The following is a 21,470-nucleotide window of genomic DNA, read 5'->3' on the forward strand; positions in this document are numbered from 1 at the left end:
TGAGAACCTTCCAGTTTCAGTTACAGCTACTGCCTTGGTGCTGGGATTTTGCCTCTTAAGTTAATCTCCAGAAACCAAGTCTGGGCCTCATGTTTGCAAGCAGCCCGGCGTATTCCCCTAACAGTTCAGTCTCAAGACAGCCCTATCAATTAAATAACTGTGCGAAACTGAATTATTCAAACTGGCTTTTCACACAGTAATAGGGACTGTGCTGTGTCCTGACCTGGATAGCCCAAGCAAGCGCTATCTTGTCATATCTCAGAAGCTAAGCAGGGTTGGCCCTTAGTTAGTAACTGGACTGGAAACCTCCAAAAAAGACCAGGGTTGCAGAGGCAGGCAGTGGCAAACCATCTAGTCTATTGCCATGAAAACCCCGCCAGATGTTGCCGTAAGTCAGCTATGATTTTATAGTACTTTCCACCACCAGGACTGTGTACAAGAAAATGGTTCAGAAAGATGTTTTGTTAAAGGATAGGGACTGTTGACTATACTACTGTGTACTGTCTTTTGCTGTAAATATGCTTCTACTGGATAGTTTCTCCATCTCGTTTAATATGTCGTGTCAATTTGCTTATGTTTTGTTTCAGCTCTGTACTGGATTTCTGCTTGTTTTCAAATGTTTATTGTATTGTTTATTGAATGTCCGAGCTCTTGATCACATTGACTTACATGGTGTAATTCACTTTGAGTAAAGGTATTATAAGTAATGTCAATAAATAAAAATATAAGTCCTTGCTTCTGAAGGTGGAGAAGTTATCTCTAAGGTCCTGGCTCTTACTGGCATCCATAGACACACTCTCTCCTAAGGAGGTAAGGCCAAAGAAGAGGGAGAAGAAAGGAGTAACATTGCCTCAAACTCTAAAAATAAGGATTTATTGTTTTCATCTGTCTTTATTATAAAGCCGTATTTACACAGAACAAATCTTTACAGACACGCACATACAAAAAAAAATTACCAACAAGGATTTTAAACAAGATGTTCCTCATTGGTATAAATTAGTGGTTTTTTTATACAAAGAATTTAACAGCCACCTGAAAAAGGTTATACAGATGTGAGCTCCTACCCCAGGCTCTCTAAAATCTCCACCATTTGCCCACAACATATCCAGCCCCAAATGTCCAAGTGCAAAAGATAAGACAGTGAATGCACCCACTTACCCCTCTTTCCACTCAAGAGAGGAGCAGACATCCTCCCTCCAACACACTCCTTGACTGCATGATAATACCAAGGCCACAGACAGGAATTTTAAAACAAGATAAATGGCATCTCCAGTTCAATTCACCTCTTAATAACAGTTTGCAATTACATAGCACATTGCAAGGGTTCAAAATGTTATTACATACATCATCTAAGTTACAACACCCCTGTAAGATAGGCCTGAATTGTAATCCTCCACCTTGCAGAGGTGAGCCTGAAGCAGAGAGAAAAGTCACTTAAGTAAGTCAGTGGCTGATGTTAACATTTGAATCTGGATTTCTCAATTCATGGCTTATGCTTATGGCTGTACAGGTCTTTCTGGCGAAAGAAAGTGGGTGCTGCACCCTTTTGGCCTGCTATAGTGGCTGTTGCTTTGAAGACAAGCTGCCAAGTTAAGCACCAGGAGATCTTGCCAGGAGATTTATATCCTGGCTTAACTCGTTGAGAAGAGTGCTGAAGTGTGGGAAGGGCAACATGTAACAGACAGGCACCTGCCCAGGTTGGTCAAAACTGGCTTTTGGGCAAGGTAGAGAGGCGGTCCTGGGCAGGGGAGGTTTGCAAATTCACCCATAGTTACACGCAGGGCTCTGCCTTCCTGCCCCTCCCTCCAAAAGTCTGAATTTTGCACCAATAAAGGCCAAGACTCATGAAACAGGCCAAACTAAAGGCAGACCCCAGAACAGGATCGCCACCTCATGCCTCGAACAGTTTGCAAGGAAATCAGCACCTGCAGCTTTTCTAGGCAAGAAGCTGCATCTAAGGGGAAAGTTTTAGCTGCTGCATTTCTGCATACGTTGCAGCAGGTAAAAGCATCAGAGTTTTTTTTAAAGAGGCGGCTACCCTATTGTGAATGTTCAGTGGAGGGGGCAGATGCAAAATGGGATCCCAGAGACCCCGGGGAGGGGATTCTCCATCTGACAAAGTGCTTCTCGCAGGCCCAAAGGCCTTGTGCCAACTGCCTCCTCTGCAACTGCAGTGGCTTAGCAGCTGGGGGGGGGGGCACTGAGAAGGATCACAGCTCCTCCTCGCCCCACTGGAGGAGTGTTTTCACCACGAACCATGCCTTGGAGCATCCCTCAAAACAAAAATGCATTGTGCACCTTCTTCCATGAGGGACATAAACAAGGAGTAGGCAGGGACATTCAAATGGCCCCAGCGCAAGCTGAGCCCAAGAGAGCTTTGCCAGGCTGGCCGCACTGAAGGGTCTGCTTGGATCAGGCCGGGACCAGGACAACAGAGACCACAGTGTAGGCTCAGCCGTCGGACAAGCCTACACTGGTTCTTTTCACTGCCAAAGCTCACATCAGTGCTGCATGGCAGCTGGGGCCTGGCCAGCACCATAAGGGCCACTTGGTTCAGCTTACCCCAGGCCACCAGCGGGCTCCCTAAGGCAGTGGCCCCTTGGAAACCTTCCCAGTAAGTTGAAGGGCCAGTCCGCCCCTGGATGCAAAACAAAGGAGAGAGCACCCTTCCAGCTCCATTGCTACCAGTCTCTTTCCCATCACCTGGTAATCCCAGCATCCTCTATTTCTCAAGTTCTGCAGATGGCAACATGGCAAGGCAAAGAGAAGAGGTGCCACCAACTGAGACCAGCCTGAGTAGGAAAAACAGAAACATGGGAGGACGAGGCTGCACACGCAGCCCTTATGCTCAGTGCTGTCCATAGCAACAGAGCAGACGGGAGGGGCCACATTCTACCACGGGGGGGAAGCCTTGCACAAGCGGACGGTTTATCAAGCAGAGAGGTCACAGAAACAGGGGGTGGCTTCCCAGAGAGGGCTTTGACCCTGCAAACAAAAACAGAAAGTCAGTTGGGAGATGCAAACCCCTCTAGGAATTCCTTTCCTTGAACCCTTTCCCAGCCAAGATGCTTTCTATCTACTGCACTGATCTACTTGAGGTGCCAGACTGCTGTTGAGAGCCATTTTTATCACCTTCTTGTGGAGACAGAGCACGAGTCCAACTACCCACCACCTATACCCGATGCCAACTACCATCGCTTTTGCGCTAATCTCAAAGTCTATAGAATACTTCTTACATGAGGGCGCTCAAGTGAAGGGAGATGCAATGTTAGCCAGGAGGCATAGTTTAAAAGCCAAAGGCTCTGTCCAACTTCCCCTCTGCACAGGAGGGTAGTTTGAAAAGACAGAGCCCCGTTGCTCCTCAAAGGGATTGTTACTTGCCTCTAATTAACAGACTCTCTGAGAAGCATCTCTGCCGGCTGTCTTTTTAAACTACCCTCCTGTGGAGAGGGGGAATAGACAGAGCCTTCTGTTCTGTCTTTTTAAACTACATGTCCCGGCTAACATTGCATCTCCCTTCCCTTGAGCATCCTAATGTAAAAAGTCTCGAGTAGAGAGACTCTCAGAGGATCATGGCTTTGATAAATCTTCCATAAAATGTCTCATCCCTTGTTAAAGCCAGCTAAAAGAGTGGGTATTGCTGCTCGGATGATTTGAGGACAGAAAAAACGAAGTACTGCTTCACACAATGAAGTTAATTAACTGGCGGGACTCGCTGCCACCAGAGATGATCGTTACTAGCCCAGGTTACTAGCCCAGGTTACTAGCCCACCATGAACCCCTACTGTAATTGTGCTCTTCCTAGTCATCTCATTTAGAATGCAATCTGTTACGATTCAGGCTTTATGTGTTGCTGCCCTGCTCCAACAGAACAGCCTCCCCAAAGGGGTGAAACAGTTGCCTATCCTCCAGACTTTTGGGCAAGGTGGGTTCTACCTTACTTGTTTAATTATGTGTTTTAATTATTTTAATAGATGACTTTTGTATAGTATTGATTGTCCTTAGCTGCTGTGGGTCCTGACAGTGTTGGAAAAAAGAGAGATATATACGAATCCTAAGTAAATACAATTGGTTTAGATGCATTTATAGAAGACATATCCACTCAAAGAGTGACTGGCTGTTTAGCTGTGAGTCGCGATGAGAGCCAGGTCCAGGGGCAGTATGCCGCAATGCCAGCAGCGGGAAGGCAAGCAGAAAGAGACGTCTATGCCTTCTTCCCTCCTTTGTGGGTTTCCCAAATCCATCTGCTTTGCCACTAAGGGAAATACGATGCTGGACTATATGTACCTTTTGATGATCCAGCAGGGCTCCTTTTATGTTATCTTTCTGTTCAGGCACAAAAAGTGGCTATCAATTCATTTTTCCCATTTTATATTTCTCCCTAAATCTTGGGGAAATCTGCCATAAAGTCTGTGTTCCACTGCGCCCGATGCAAGAAGACCACAACCCGCTTGCAGCTATACTCTAGATACACCTGACGAACAGGGCGTGTGATGGCCCACTCCACCTGCATTCTCTACCTGTGCTAGAAAGGCATGGGTCCCTTATGGGAGAGGCGAGGGCGAGGGCGCCGGTATTTCCGCCAGCCAGTCGCCCGATGTCCCATAGCACTCCGGAATCCTTTGGGATGATGCACCAGGTTCCGGATGGGCCCTTCCCGGGGCTCCTTCCCGTCATCAGATGTTTCAGTCAAAGGCCCTGAAACAACACAAAGGAGAAAGCGATCATACCAGCGTGTGGGAATGGGGAACTCTGCAGCATTCCTGATCTCCCAGAGATTGCCAAGATGTTCTACAATGAAGGTTTCTTTCCTGAGGGGAAGGCAGATGGGCATATAGCATGTACACTGAAGCTTTGTATCCTGCTCTTTTGCCTTCTTTCACCAAGCATCGTGAGCATGTCTGACAAGGATCAGGAAGAACCAGGTTCGAATCCTCACTCTGCCAAGGAACCTTGGGCCAGTTACACACCCTCACTCTAACCTACCTCACAGGACTATTGTAAGGATAAAATGGAGGAGAGAAGAAGTGATGTAAGCTTCTTTGGGTCCCCGCTGGGGAGAAAGGCAGGATATAAATGAAAATCAATAAAAATGAACTCAATAGTCATTTTGAATACATGTATAGTCTCATAGCGCAGAGTGGTAAGCGGCAGTACAACAGCCCAAGCTCTGCTCATGACCTGAGTTCGAGCCTGGTGGAAGCTGGGTTCAGGTAGCCGGCTCAAGATTGACTCAGCCTTCCGTCCTTCTGAGGCCAGTAAAATGAATACCCAGTTCCCTGGGGGTAAAGTGTAGATGACTGGGGAAGGCAATGGCAAACCACCCGGTAACAAAAAGTCTGCCAAGAAAACATTATGATGCAACGTTCCCCCCCCTCCCACCTCCCATGCGTCAGTAATGACTCAATGCTTGCACAGGGGGACTACATTTAACTACTTTTTACATGCCCAGAAAAACAGAAAACAGATATTATGGTGTAAATAATCTCCTCCCCAAAAGATTATGTAAAATAGTTTGATATTCTACTATGCAAGACAACTTTTTAACTTTTTAATAATGGTGTATTTCTCAGGATTGCACAGGAATCTGTCTTAGGAGTCAGGCCATTGGTCCCTGCAGCTCAGTACTGTCTACACTGGAAGCAGATCTCTGTGATCTCAAGCAAAGAAGTCTTCCCTTCTGCTCCGCCACTGACTCTCCTCGAAACTGGAGCCTGAACCTCAACCAAGTGCATGTGAGCTATGGTATTTTCCCACTGGACATCCCTTGTTTATCAACAGCTGCTTAACACAGAAAGTGAGGCCAATATTCTGGGATTTTAATTTTCTCCACTGAGCAGGCTGCATAAGGATCCAACAAGAAAATCTGTCAGCTTTTTCATAGCTACAGTACCCCAATTGCTGGTGTGGCTTTAGAAACCTGAGCGTTTTTTGAGTGTTGAACTAATCTTAATTATTAACAAATGAGTTAAAGGATCTCTGCAGGTATAAAATTCCATTATCTTCCCTATTACTATTCAACAAGATTAATACAGAGCATATGTTTTGTGAACTTTTTAAACTGTTCCTTGGCTTTCAGGGCCGAAGATATCCCTTAACTCCTACAGAGTGTTAAAAGTGGTATGAAAGCTATATCTGTGGTCTGTACACTCATCACATTATCAACATTCACCTCCCCCCGCCCTGGGGTTGTATCCTTTCCATCAGACCCCATTTCTGGACTTTTTCATACTGTTTCGAAAATCTGTCTGAGCAGCAATGACAAGAAATATGTCTGTACAGAAAGGAAATGACGCCATTCTTAGTCTACAGTTAACCCTCAAAAACTATTGTCTGCTGTAATAAAGACTAGAACCTTTTTGTTGTTATTATTTGGTGAGGGATAGATAGGAGGCCTTATCAAAATGAACTGTGCACTTGATTCGTAATTGTTTCTATTATTAACATTTTTCTACCCCTCCACCAAGAGCTCAGGGCTATGCTTACCAACGAGCGGCTCAGTGGGATGTTTTTACCTGATGATCAGGGCTTTTTTTCAGCTGGAACACGGTGGAACGGAGTTCCGGAACCTCTTGAAAATGGTCACATGGCTGGTGGCCCCGCCCCCTGATCTCCAGACAGAGGGGAGTTCAAATTGCCCTCCGCGCCACTGCACGGAGGGCAATCTAAACTCTCCTCTGTCTGGAGATCAGGGGGCGGGGCCACCAGCCATGTGACCATTTTCTCCGAGGGCAACCCACTGAGTTCCACCACCTCTTTTCCCAGAAAAAAAGCCCTGCAGGTGATATTTACTTCCATTCAATGTAGGGTTGCCAGTTCCAAGTTGAGAAATTCGTGGAGATCTGGGGGGTGAAACCTGGAGAAAGTGGAGTTTGGGGAGGGAAAGGACCTTGGGCATGGCATAATTCCATAGAGTCCACCCCCCAAAGTAGCCATTTTTTCCAGGTGAACTGATCTCTGTGGCCTGGAGACCAGATGTAATTCCGGGAGATCTCCAGCCACTACCTGGAGGCTGGCAACCCTAATTCAATGAAAAGCTTCCATTGCTCCTTAATTCTCTATTAAAGGGCCACATTTTTTCCATGTTGCTGACAACTCTAGAACCAGGGCCTCTCTCATTTTGGTCTGGGGCTCTAACCAGTTCAATACATTAGCACAAAGTAGAAGAATATATGCCACACACACACCATCTAGGGCAAAAGTCAGGATCTGGCCGAACAGGCAATCTGCCAGCTATTTCAGGCTGACATTGTTACCCTATACAAGTACCCTTAACTGGTACTCAGAAGACAGACTCTGTCAAATGGATATTAGAGACTGGCATGCTATTGTCGCCCTAAGGGCAAACTGGCCCATTCAGTTTGCAGTTCTCAACATCAAATAAAAGCTTGCATGTGCCAAAAAGCTATTGCAGCCCAAACACCACAAACAAGCATTTTTGTATCCCCCGATGCCACCTCACAGTATTTTTCAGTAGAGCATATGGTGAATGTTTAAAAAAATAAGAATAAAAATTTCTGCCCCCCAAAAGCTGAATTGTGTGATCTCAATTATGCAAATGTGCATTATCTTTTTGGCTCCTGCTGGTGATGTAACAAGGAAAGGAGCTACAAGGAGTAACAAAGACCTGCTCCCTAGAAATCCCACTTAATCTATCCCTGTGGGAATGGAGATTTCACCTAGCAGGGCCCACACATGGGCCGTTTCCACACGGCTTACCTTCCCTCGGAACAACCTGGAACATCGCACAAAAAACACGGAAGATCCCATTTTCTTGTGCGAGATTTGCACAACATCGTGCAAATCTCACGCGAGAAAACGCGACCTTCTGCGTTTTTTGAGCGATGTTCCGGGTCGTTCCGAGGGAAGGTAAGCCATGTGGAAACGGCCATGGTCAAATCTATTCACCATCTTAAGAATTTGAAGATTTTTTTTGTTGCTTTAAAATAAAAATTAAGGTTCTCTAGATGATTCTCAGGATACTGAGATTCTCAATATTCTCCTACCCACATGGGTTTTAATTTCATAATGAGATCATGAAACAGCCATGCAGCTCTGGTCAAGTGACGTATGCCTCTGTGAGCATCAGCAGCTGGATTTCAACATTTTCTTAGTGAGCACTGGATTTGGCAGTGGCACACACACAGCTATTTTTTAAAAAACTGCATAAGCAACACGAACACTTACATTCTGCTGTAAAGAATTGTGTTATTTGGACATAAGTGTTTCCAAAAGGAATGCTCCTACAATCCACAAACAGTGGTTACTCATTTGACTGGCTCATTCTTGTGATACAAACTCTTTGTTCGCTAAATGTGTGGCTGGCCACACAAGAGACATTGGCAAGCCAAGAACAGGAAGGAGGTGGCGGGCAATATTAGATGAGGGGCCCCACTCCCATGCCAGGGCAGATTCTTACAGAAAATGTTGCTGGGCCTCCAGAAAGGAAGGACTTTGATCCTGTAATCTCAACTCAAACGGGACACCATCCTTTCCTTCCTTCTTTGGAGGATGCATGACGTGAAGGGGGAAAGAGTGGGGGGATTCTGTTGCCTCCTGGAGATATCCTGATGTCACTAGGTTAAATAAACTCCCCTCCCCCCTCCTCACTATTCATCCCAAAATACCACTTCCTCTCTTCTGCATCCAACTTGACATAGTACATGCTCTACATGTAGAAAATCTCAGGTTCAGACCCTGGTATCTCTAGAGAAGAGATCACTGTTGGAGAGGTGATGCCAAGCAGATAAGACAGCACTAGCTAGCTGGATTAATGACTCCTAGTATCTTCATCCAGGTCACAGAAAGCCCGAACTGGGTCTGCTATTACTCCAGCATCTAAAGCAACATATCTATAATTAGATTTTTGCACTCGGTATTTGTTAATATGGAACTAGTACCAACATCTGGCGACGTGCTCCCCATCACCAACATGGAAGGGTTAATTTTCTTGGGGAAGGAGAAGGAGAAGGGGCAAGGAAGCCATAATCATCCGTCTGGAAGCAGCATCCCTTTCATGCAAAATTGGGAGGAATGTGCCAGTTCAGTGCAGGGAGAGCCAGTTTGGTGTAGTGGTTAAGAGCAGCAGGACTCTAGTCTAGAGACCCAGGTTCGATTCCCCACTCCTCCGCTTGAAGCCAGCTGGGTGACCTTGTGTCAGTCACAGCTCTTCCAGAGCTCTCTCAGACCCACCCACCGCACAGGGTGATTGTCATGAGGATAACAACAACACACTTTGTAAACTACTCTGAGTGGGTGTTAAGTTGTCCTGAAGGGCAGTATATAAACTGCGTATTATTATTTAGTGAGGAAAGAAGCACCTTTCATATTGCAGTGATGAGTCCCAGAACACTGTGAATTTACTTAGTAAGTACCGTTAAATACTGTGTATTTTGGAAGGGGGGGAGGTATCGTGGAACTGTAAAAGGTGCAAAAAAGGCTCTCAAAAAGTATGGAGCATCTTCCCTATGAAAGTTTTTTTTTTCCATTTTGGAAACAAATATGAATGGAGATACGGTAGTGGTTTATAACGTTATGTATGCTGTGAAGAAAACAGAGTAGGAAATTTTTTGCCCCTCTCATGGTAAAGCCAAAGAAACTGATGGGCAGTAGAGTTAGGCCAGGCAAAAGAAAACATTTCTTCACACAACACGTACTTGATTTGTGGAATTCGCTGGCTTGAGATAAGGTGATGATGACTCAAGCTTTAAAGGGGAAATCAGACACATTTGTGGAGGAGAGGTCTACCTAGTTTTTGGTTATTCAGCTCTTCACCATAACTGAATAATAGCTAAATAGACGGTTCTGAAGCAACATGCCCTTAAATGCTTGTTGTTGGGAGACTGACGGAAGGGGAGGCGCTGCTGCCTTCATGTTTGTCCTCTGCCTGGAGGCATGTAGCTGGCCGCTATTGAGAGCAGGCGGTAGAAGATTTGTGGTCGGACCCAACCAGCCGCTTCCCTAATCTGGAAGTTGGGCTCAAATTAAGCCCTGCTCAGATTCCAGTCCCAACTCTCATCCATAAACATGTATGAAAAGAGGAGTTTAATGCCTTTCTTTGACAGTAAATGCAAAAGGTTAGTAAAGGTCACTTTCACAAATGGAGCCAGAAAAAGGTCAGTGAGGGGATCTCTTACTAGGCCCTGGCAGATCCCTCAGGAAGCCCCCCCTTCCCCCTACCATTTCACTGGCTCTACCGAAAGAAAGAAGTTGCTCTGATTTGAGATGACACTGTTCAACCACAGCAGGCACGGTGGCTGGCTTCCTCAAAGCTTCCCTTCCAGAGGTTCCCCCATCCCCACCCTCAGAACAGGACTCACTGCACCCAGAATCCTTCTATCTCACCAGCTAAAATTAAGGCCGGGCTTCTTTTTTGAGACAAACTACTCAGTAGCCATGGCATCAGGCCCAGGTTGAGTTTCCTGAATTACCCTGAACAGGAGCCATCCAGTTGCAAAGTACTTCCGGCAGGCCCGGCCATAACAGAGAGGATCCATTTGGCCCCATAATATCCACAATTGCTCTGTTTGCCTATAACTGCACTAAGTGTTATATGTCAAGCGCCTGAGTGATATGGCCCTTGACCCGTGTCCTCAGTTCTGAGCTCAGATGGAGATCTGTACAGCTTCCATTCCTGCTCTCCCAAACCTATTGCCACCAAAGCCTGACACCCCACCCCCTACAAAACATCCCCCCGGTCTCTCAGACTGGTTGAAGGAGTGGGATGCATCCATTCCCAGTTCTCCAAGCCCTGTGCATGTTCCACATAGGCAATGCCAGATGATGCAACTCTGCCGTGCGCATATCCAGCATGTGTACAAAACTCAAGAATCCAGACCCCTTCTGACTAGACTGAACTGAGACCCTCTCTGGCAAGGAAGTAGCCTCTGTCTAGGTCAGACAAGGCAGTAACCCACCTCTGGAGCTGGTGCCGACAGCGTTTTTGGTATCACTTCCACAAGCCCCACCCTGTCTCCTGTCCCGTCCCACGATGTTGTAAATTAATCTCACTCACAGCATCCAACATTCCAGCACAGCCATGCAGTCCTTAATCCCCTGAAGGAGATTCAGGACAGTACAGTAGCTGAGACCCTTGGAAGCGCCAGGAGGGAGGGAGCAGAGCAAAAAGAGCTCGGTCACCAACAGCTCCTGACAAAATGGGCTCTACTTGACCTCACATTAGCCAGCTAGATAACTTTTCTGACAGGCTATGCTTTCCTTGCACTCCAGCTGTATTGCACTATATGGGTGCCAGACTAGGACCTGGGAAACCCAGGCTCAAATCCCTGCTCAGCCACAAATCTGCAAATGCATGTTCTGCAATGCATACTGTGCAACTTCACTGAACATGAATGCACATGCAAAGTGCAGCCAACCTGTGGCACAGTGCTGTGGAGACTGATCCAAATATTAGCATGCATTCAAAGAAAAAAAATAATTGCGCTTAAAAAAAAAAAGCTGTAAGGCTCATCCATACGTTGAAGACTGCAATACACCACAGAAGATTAGGACCAGGAAGACCCCATGTTCAAATCCCTACTGAGCCATAAAGCTCAGTAGGTGATCTTAGACCAGTCCTTTCTCTCTTGTAGGAATGCTATGAAAACAAAATGATGGGAAGAGGCAAGCGCATTGCCCTACGCTCCATGGAGGAAGGATGGAATAAAAATGTTTAGATGGGTTGTTGAATATTGAGCATCCTAAATCAAGGAGGGACGCACCCCAGACACTGCTGCTGACACAAGATGGTTGTGGCAGGAGAAATTGCAGAGCTCTGCAATGTTGTGCAACTTCAGTGCACATGAAAGAACACTCTATGCGCAATCAACCCTTGGCACAGTGCTATGGATACTGATCAGCTGCACGTTAGCATTAGCTTAAAGTAAAACAGGATTTGTACTTCTTCCAAAAAGGCTTTAGGGATCCTTCATGCACTGCGCACCTACTTCAGAACTATGCTGCATCACCAGGAACATGGGCAGTGCCCCAAGGAAACACAGGTTTCTTCTCTCCTGGGGTGCTTCCATAGCGAATGTAAGATGTGCACTAAAATTTAAATAATCTCTATCTTTCCCTGTCAGTGCAAGGGACTCCTATGAATTGGGCTGGGGGGAAGCAGCAGATCTTGAATTCAGACCTATCTTTGACAATCACCGAGGAGCAATCTAAGGAAAACTACCCTTTTCATACACACTTGAAGGGTTGAAAAAGAGGTAGAACCTAATAGTATTTTGGTGGTATTAGACAGCCAGTTTGGTGTGAGAGCCAGTTTGAAGTAGTGGTTAAGAGCACGGGACTCTAATCTGGAGAGCCGGGTTTGATTCCTCACTCCTCCACTTGAAGCTAGCTGGGTGACCTTGGGTCAGTCACAGCTTCTTGACGCTCTCTCTGTCCTACCCACCTCACAGGGTGATTGTTGTTGTGGGGATAATAATAGCATACTTTGTAAACCGCTCTGAGTGGGCGTTAAGTTGTTCTGAAGGGCAGTATATAAATCAAATGTTGTTGTTATTATTATTTTCTATGGAAGAGATTCTCAGCAGTGAGAGGAAATGCAGCCATCTTCATGCCATGGCTTTAACCCTGGAGCTGGCTGCCAGCTGGTGTAGGCTGAGCTGCCCCCTGCTGGCCGTGCCGTGGCGGAGATGGCGCTCTGGTCCAGCTTGGAGCTGTTGACCTGACCGCTTTCTAGACTGTGCTGTGCAGACAGGATGGGGTTTGTTATTGTCATGAAAAGCGCTTTGTCCATGCTGTTATTGGGGTGGGGGAGGAAGAACATCAAATTCCTGTCAACAAAGGCCCCTCGGCGAGACCTGCATGGCCGCAGGCATCCGCCTGACACGCACCAGAACTAGACATGTCACATCAGAGGCTCTTTTCTTCAAATTGTGACCCACGGCAATGTTCCAAGCTGAGTCAATGACAGAAGAGATTGGGAAAATTAGTACACTGCCTAGATTATACTGCTGCTTTGCTTAGAAAAAAAGAGTATATTTTTCTGTTAGAATGTATGTTTCATTTCCATGTGGAAATATCTCCCAGAAACAATAATATCCCAAATGGTGGTCTAAACGGCCTGGCATCACGCCCTTCAACAGTGGAAATTATTATCCATCCCTGTTAAATCCAGCATCTTTCAATTAGTAGTATTTGATCTCCGACACAAAAGGGAGGTCGCACCCTCGGATCTTTTGGAGCTTAGCCAACTGCAGAAATCATCTACTTTCAAAATCCATCAGTTCTAGTGGCCGCATTTTGCTATGTTGTGTCAATGAATTCCACATACTAATGATGTGCTGTGGGGTATGTACCCTCTCCCTCTCACGACTGTTAAAATTCCTGCAGTTTCATTATAAATCTCATGAGTGTAGTAGTTAATTGAAGAGGCCTGTGAAATTATAACACTCGTAATAAGATGCAAACATCTCTGATTTGTTTCAAGAGGCTTGCATTCCTGGATGTATAGAACAGTTTCAGTGTAGGACAGAAGTGTATACACGTCAAATACCTGAACACTAGAAGCGGGGGGGGGGGGGGACACCTTTAAAATTTCTTGATTAGAAAGCCATTTCTTGGTCCAATGTAGGCAGCCAACAACATGGAGGGAATGTCCAGCTCTTTTAACAGAAGCTAGCGGGGATGTTATTTACCCCCATGCCGTGAAAAACTTCCGCAGCTCATTTCCACACATTGAGCCTCTGTTAAAGGGGCAACACATTTTCACCCCAGGTTGTTGGCAACCCTATCTATTAAGAACTGATGCCACGCTGTTGGCAAAATTCAGTTGGGATCTGATGCTACGTATCAGTGTGACAGCCCTTTACTCCAACTTAATTCACTCAGAATTGCAACCAGCTACTGGTTCCAGATTGATATGTATCTGGATCTACTCTCATTTTTTGCGTACAAAGGAAAAAAGGAGAGGGAAGCAATCTGTCCTTGTACCAAACTTGACAAAGAGAAGTGCATTCACCCAACATAGATTCGATACTCTGCATTCAAACACGTGCAATGGAAATGCAGGGCTTGCAACTGGAGTTTCCGAAGAAACACCCACACAGTCCTCTGATACGGTCTATGCCAAGTAAGTGCTACGCTTCACTGCAAAGGAGAGGAGCAAGCTATACCTCGATTCCAAGTGCCAGAACCTGCAGGGACCTCCAAGAGGATTTTCTTCCCCTCTTGCGCTTCCTCCAAGTGCATGCTTTTACTTGCGTACTTAATGAAGGGGAATCAACCATTTCATCAGCAGCATGCTGCCACTAATCCTGGAAATCCCCCCCGAAATACATCTGTACCTGCTTCAGAGAAAGAGCGTCAGTTTGGGGCTTCAGAGCTGCAATAAGGTAAACATCCACATCACAGTGGATTTGATCTCTGCCCACATCACCAATCAGAACTATTTATTGGCAAGTTCTGAATGGGAGGCTTTAAATCACCATGTGCGGCCATCTTGATGGGGACCAGATCATGTGAGACCTTTTGTTTCTTAGAAGCACTTACCATGGAATACTACACAGGGTGTGACTTTGCTGAAAGGTAGGGTGTAGGCACACACACACACACCTCCAGGGAAAGCACTGGAGAGGAAAGCACATTTGCACAAGCAAGGCCTGGCTTATCTTTAAGGGGCCCAGTGCGGGGAGTGACCACGGCAGGGCTGCCCTCCCATGCTCTACCACTCATTAAAGCATCTATTTGTCTTTCTAAGTGGCTTGGGTCTAACCTGACCTCTTCCCAGTACTTATTTTCTACTCCCTCACGGTTCTTTATCCAGCATGCCTTGCTCCATCCTGGTTCACACATGCAAGCGAATGAGCTGGTCGGCTGGAATGCTCCACTTCAAATTGCAGGGAGTGAATTCCACATCTGAGTGTTCCTTTGCATTAAAAAAAAATCCCAGCCAAATAGAAAATTAGGGAGAAGAAATGGTCCACCCTTCTCTTTGTTTGTTGCGCTGGTTTTCTGTTTGCAGGGAACTTCTTTTACATAGGGGGATATTGCAAAATATGATGTTCCATACACAGTCCATGCTACCCTCTGGTTCCCACAAACAGTTGGGGTTCCGAGCCTCCCACAAAAATGCTAATACTCAGGAGCATTTGTTCATGATACAGGACATATCCACCACATTTTTATCCCACCCATCGTCCAAGGAACTCAGTTCACCGTTGCTCATTTTACCCTCAAAAGAATCCTCTGTGGTAGGTTAGGCAGAGTGGCTGGCCCAAGGTCCCCCACTGAATTCCACAAGCAAATGAGGCTGTGAACCTGGGTATCCTAAGTCTTAGTCAAACACACTAACCACTACACCACACTGTCATTCTCCTGTACAAGTATTTGTGTTAAGTACACTTGGCTAAGAGATTGCCTGGTGAATAGGGTTGGCAACCTCTATGGCTGGAGATCCCCCAGAATTACAACTGATCTCCAGGCCACAGAGTTCACTTCTCCTGGAGAAAATGGCTGCTTTGGAAGGTGTAGTCTATGGTATTATACCCCACTGAAGTCCCTCCCCTCCCCAAAACTCACCCTTTCCAGGCTCCACCCTCAAAATCACAAGGCATTTTGGCAACCCTACTGATAAGCCAAGAAATACGCAATTCTTTCTCTACCTTGAGTTCTTTCGGTGGCCTTACACAATTTGCATAGTCTCAAATAATACTATTGGCCTACCTTACAGGGTTGTCATTGTAACAGATTGAGCATGTGAACCATTTTTAACCCTGTAAAGCACCCTATAAATGATACTCAGGACATGATGGATAATGATGTTTTGCCACCTGTGCACACAGTCAAAAACCCACATGCCTGAGAACTGCATCCCATTCTATCTGCCTGTATCTGCTGCACACAGGAAACCTGGACACCTTATGCGTTAGTAAATTTGACCAACAAGCGTCTGTGCGATGACATGATTAGTATTCTTCTCCTCTTCAAGAGAGACAACACTGAGCCCTGTGCTTTAACTTTGTAACATATATGTTGCTTTTACTAACGGCTAGACCCCTGTCCACCAACTTCTCCCTTCCACTAGAATGCACCCTCACTTCCCAGTGGCTGCAAGATCCATACTGGAGACTCCGTACGCAGCCACCATCCCCATTTCCCACTTAGGGGAAAGACTGAAGTCATGTCAGAAGGAAATTCCCAACAGGAGGGGCCCAGACAGATGGCAGGTAGAGCGTCACCAGCCTCCCTTGAAGTCAAGCCCTTTGCTCCAGAATCTCTCACCCAGGTGCGTCTAGAATCAGCTGCAGTTTCCCAATAGAAAAAGCAAAACCCGCTTTGTCCATGCTCAGAGGCACTGTTATTTATTTCACCAGTTCCACAGCTGAGTTCCAGTACCAGAAATGGGTTTTGAAAATGACCCCCTCCCCCCCCCGCCTCAAATTAACCCTGCCCTAAAAGTGGGCAGATGCACTGGGCACAGGCAGGCAGGCTCCATCTGGAAAGCAACACCTTTTTTAACAGTCGCCAAGGAGCAAACTGGTGCCAGCCTCTTTCCACTGCAGCCTGGTCATGAAGTGGCACTCGAAAGCTCTATGCTGGGCAAGCCGGACCTGGCCGTGCCAAGAGTGGGACGTGCCGAGCTCTAGCATTGGCTGCAACTCTTCGGCATCTGCTGACAGGGGGTGGAGAGTCAGGTGTTCTTCCCTCCTGTCAGCTGCTGCTTTGGCTGTTATGCTTAACCCACAAGGACACCAGAAGCCTCTCCATCACCCGCATCTCGGGGCAGGTGGGGGATGAGCCGGCTAAGAGCAAACCTCTCCCCCCACCTGGAGAGACTCTCTTTGTTAATAACCTGCTTTCCAAGCCCACCCACGCCATCACCTCTCCCCCCCCACCTTGCTGTGCTTTCAAACAGAAGAGGCAGGCATTCAACAGGTCTAGCATTCTCTGGCTTGGACAGGCAGCATTGGAAGCCGCTTCACCTGTTGAAATCCTGCCAATGGAGCAGCTGCTAAAGGCTAAATGCTTCCTCCCTCTCAACTGGAGGTTCTAACAGTGCAATCCTAAACAGAGTTGCTCCAATTTAAGCTGCCTGAAATCAATGAGTTTAAAGTGGAGTACTTCTGTTTAGAATTACACTGTTATTTAGGGAGGGTACCCAAATATCAGGGGAAGGTGGCACGGTCCAGCCAGATCTGGCAAGCGAAGCAGAGGCAATGCTTGGAGGGGGGCCACCAAGGAAGTCTACAGAGGAAGGCCACAGCAAACCACCTCTGCCTCTAGCTTACCTCGAAAGCCCCCTGCTGGGGTCGCCATAAATCAGCTGCGACTTGACGGCACTTTACACACACACATCCCCAAATATCAGCAGCCACTGGGGGTGCCCAGTGGGGCAACAGCCTGCAGCCGCCGCCACCCACCTCACCCGGCGATCTCCCCCCAACCAGCCGCGTAGAAAGGGTCGATTCCCCGCACTGCCTCCTCGGGAGGGAGCAACCCGCTTATTTTTAGCCGGGCTTTCCCAAGCCTGCAGCAACAGGCTCTGCCTCCCAGGGGCGCAGCGCGCAAAGCCGGGCACGACCGCCCTCCCCACGGCGGCCCTGCCAGCCAGCCCCCCCCCCCGCCCCATCCAGACCGAGCCCGCCTGCCCGCCATGCCGCCGCCCGTGCCAGCCCCTCTCCTGCCCCGGAGGCCGGCTGCGCGCCGCCTGGCACGGCCGTGCGCCCCGGCGAGAGCGGGGCTAGGGAAGGACGGCGGCGCGGGCGGCAGCGCCCACTGCAAAGGGGAGAGAGCCCGGCCGGGCCCGGAGGCTTCCCCCAGCCGCAACAAGTGCGAGGCAGCCACCCACCTCCGTCGCCGGGGCTGAGGGCCAGCCAGAGCAGCAGCAGCGCCAGCAGCCAGCGCCGCACGCCCATCGTGCCGCCGCGGGCCGAGCACCGCCAGCCGCCTCCCGCAGCAGCAGCAGCAGCAGCAGCAAATGCGCCCGCTCCCTCCGGGGCCCGGCTGCATTTGTAGGCGGGCGAGCGGCGGCGGCGGCGGCAGCGCGGGACACTGAGACCGGCCGCCTCGCCTGGCAGCCCGCCCGGTCATGTGGCCGCCTCCACGCCCCCCGCCCCGGCCGCCTCCCCCCGCCAGCCCCACGACCCGCACGGCAGCGGCACACGACGCCCCCGCCAGGAAGATTCGCCGCCGCCCCTCCCGCCTGGGCACTGCCTCTCCCCGCCGGGGCCATGCACCTCCCAGAGAGGACGCCCCTCATAAGACGCTGCCACCCCCACCCCGTCAGCGCATCCCAGATTCCCAATGGATGCCACCGCTGAGCAAGGGTTGCCAACCTCCAGGCGGGGGCGGGAGATCTCCACGAATTGCAACTGATCTCCAGGCGAGGGAGATCAGTTCCCCTGCAGAAAATAGCTGCTTTGGAAGGCGGACTCTATGACATTGTGACATCTCTATGACATCTCCACTGAGATCCCTCCCCAAATTCCAACCTCCCCTGGCTTCACCTCCAGATCTCCCAGAATTTCTCAGCCTTGAGTTGGCAACCATACGACATCTCTCATTCTTGCCCATCCCTCCCTAATTGCTTAGATATTCCAACCCTGCTACAGGAGTCCCCCAACTCCGAATCCAGACATTCTCCATTAAGGCATAGATCCAGAGGAGTTAGCCGTGTTAGTCTGCAGTAGCAAAATAGCAAAGCGTCCAGTAGCACCTTTAAGACTAACCAACTTTATTGTAGCATAAGCTTTCAAGAGCCACAGCTCTCTTCGTCAGATGCATGATGAAGAGAGCTGTGGCTCTCGAAAGCTTATGCTACAATAAAGTTGGTTATTCCATTAAGGCAGTATCCGGATTGGTCTGCAGTACAACAGAAGGATTTGAGTCCATGGAGACCCAGGAGTTTTTCAGAGTGTAAGCCTTCTACAGTCAAAGCTCCCTTCTAATGATACCCGATATCTTCTTCACATACCAGTTATCTGAAGAAGGGAGCTTTGACTCTCAAAAGCTCATACCTTGAATATCTTGTTGGTCTCTAAGGTGCCACTGAACTCTAGTACTAATGTTCCATTAAGGCAGCCACTGAGCTACTGTCCCTTCCCCAGCTACAGGTAGCCCTTCCATTTGTTCTGATCTGGTTGATTCAAGACAGCAGGAATCCTCCTCCAAGTTTAGACCTCTCCCCCTGGAGAGTATCCACACGCTCTCCCCAGTTATGAATTCCATAGGTAAAGTCTCCCACCACCACCCGACACACCATGCAGCTCTCTGCCAGGAAAAAACTTCAGCTGCTGGCCGCTGCACATTGGACGGTTGCCAGAAACACAGAGCTTCTCTGGACTGGTTCAGGGGTTCACAGGCATCATGTGACTCCTGCAGAGACTTGCATGTGTGAATGAGCCTTGAATCACCCACGGGCAGAGCTTTCTCATTGCCTGCTGTCAACACCAACTTTTTTCAATGGAGGTGGTTCTCAGTTTGGCTAAGAACCATCAGGAGATGGGAGACCAAGGCTTGTGCTGTATGTATGAATCAGCCCACTGTGTCCTTAGAAAAAGCTGTAGCTTTATTTCCTTCACCCACAATCTTTTGATTATCATATCTCTTAATCTCTCTCTTTTTATACCTCACCGTTCCCTCCACATTTTGTATTTTGACAACCTGATTGTTACTGATTGTCACCCCCAGTGTGGAGGCTGCATTTCACCAAATAACAGGCCCAGAAGGATATATGTGTCCTGCGAAGTACGAGTAAAGATCCATCTCATCCAACTCTCTGTCTTCAATTATGGCCAGCCAGATGTCTCTGGGAATCACACAAATAGGGCAAGCAGGAACTCCCTATTAATTTGTCTCCCCCCACCCCATCTAATAATAATCTGAGGAATGTTTCCTCCGAGCATAGAGATTCCACTCTTAACTACCATGACTAATAGTCACTGATAGATCTGATCCTTTATGAATGTGTCTAATCCTAATTAAAAACCATCTAAAAGCTAGATTCCATCACCATCTCTTTGAGCAATGAATCCCACATGTTAAGCATGTGTCGGGTGTAAAATGACTTCCATTTGTTTGTTCTGAATTTATAGCTGATCAGTTTCATTGGATGATTTTTTTTTTTAGTGTTTACAGAGACAAGATCTGATAAGTAGACAGAACATAATGTGTAGCTCCATGATCATTCCAAAGGACATTTTAAAATGTGCAGTTCCCTGTATCTCCCCCATCCCCAGCAGAGGTAAAAGCGGCTTGTAGGAGGCAATTTTCAGGGAGAGGGGAAATGTCACACGGGAAGGATTAGAAAAGTCTCTCCTTTGACAGTCCCTCCCAGGAAATTGCAGTCTCAGCAGCTGCAATCTCTTGAAGAAAGAAAAAAAAACCCTTTAAAACAATCACAGCTGTGTAGTTATGCCCTAATTCTTAACATTTATATAGCACATTCTGTGTTCAAAGGACTTCTGATTTATTATCTTTTGCAGTCCTTACAACAGCCCTGTGAGGCAGGACAGTACGTTACTGTCACCAGTAACTGAGAGCCAGTTTGGTGTAGTGGTTAAGAGCGTGGGACTCTAATCTGGAGAACCAGGTTTGATTCCTCACTCCTGCACTTGAAGCCAGCTGGGTGACCTTGGGCTAGTCACAGTTCTCTGGAGCTCTCTCAGCCCCACCCACCTCACAGGGTGTTTTGTTGTGGGGATAATAATGACATACTTTGTAAACCACTCTGAGTGGACGTTAAGTTGTCCTGAAGGGCGGTATATAAATCGAATGATGTTGTTGTTATCCCAAACAGAGAATGACATTCCTAAGGTCATCTAGTAAAGTTTTGGCAGAGGCAAATCATTTCTCTTCACCACCATACCAACTTCTTATAGAGCATTTCCACAGGGATTTGATTTTCGTAACTAGACTGTTTTAGTAACCAAAAGAAGCATTGCCACAGCATTTGGGATAAAAGCCCTGCTCCTCTTCTAACCGGACCCCCACACTTTCACACATTTGGCTAAATAACAGCCTGCAATTCTATGTAGAGATACTCCAGTTTGAGCCCAGTGGTTACAGTGGGCTTAGAATGGAGTAACTGCCTCGGATCCTGTCATTAGGAACTCAAGCTATCCACAGTGTGGTCTTTTACCTGCATACACTAAGGGAGAAATGAAAAAATGAAAATACAAATTTGCAAAACAATAATTTAGAATATGAACCTTTATAACATTCCCTCTGGGCTATCTTTTTTCCAGGCTGAAAATACCACAGCTTGTTGAGGCTTTCTGCATAATTGTCAAGCTGTCCACAATTCCTGACCGTTTGCAGCAGTTAAGAGCGGCAGGACTTTAATCTGGAGAGCCAGGTTTGATTCCTCACTCCTCCACTTGAAGCCAGCTGGGTGACCTTGGTGACCTCAAAACAATCACCTCACAGGATGATTGTTTTGAGGATAATAATAGCACACTTTGTAAACCGCTCTGAGTGGGCATTAAGTTGTCCTAAAGGACGGTATATAAATCAAATGT

The 21,470-nt window shown here is 47.5% G+C and overlaps 1 long non-coding RNA gene across 1 annotated transcript; it reads right to left on the reverse strand.

Annotated features, from left to right (window-relative positions):
- Nucleotides 1–851: 851 nt before the first annotated feature.
- Nucleotides 852–17,937, reverse strand: LOC129341411 (uncharacterized). The gene is made up of 3 exons (XR_008598124.1): nt 17,801–17,937; nt 4,521–4,698; nt 852–2,985 (listed from the first exon to the last, which is right to left on the reverse strand). It is a non-coding gene; the product is annotated as an uncharacterized LOC129341411 (long non-coding RNA).
- Nucleotides 17,938–21,470: the final 3,533 nt, after the last annotated feature.

Source organism: Eublepharis macularius, chromosome 13, assembly GCF_028583425.1.
Source record: "Eublepharis macularius isolate TG4126 chromosome 13, MPM_Emac_v1.0, whole genome shotgun sequence".
Classification (NCBI taxonomy): Eukaryota; Metazoa; Chordata; class Lepidosauria; order Squamata; family Eublepharidae; genus Eublepharis; species Eublepharis macularius.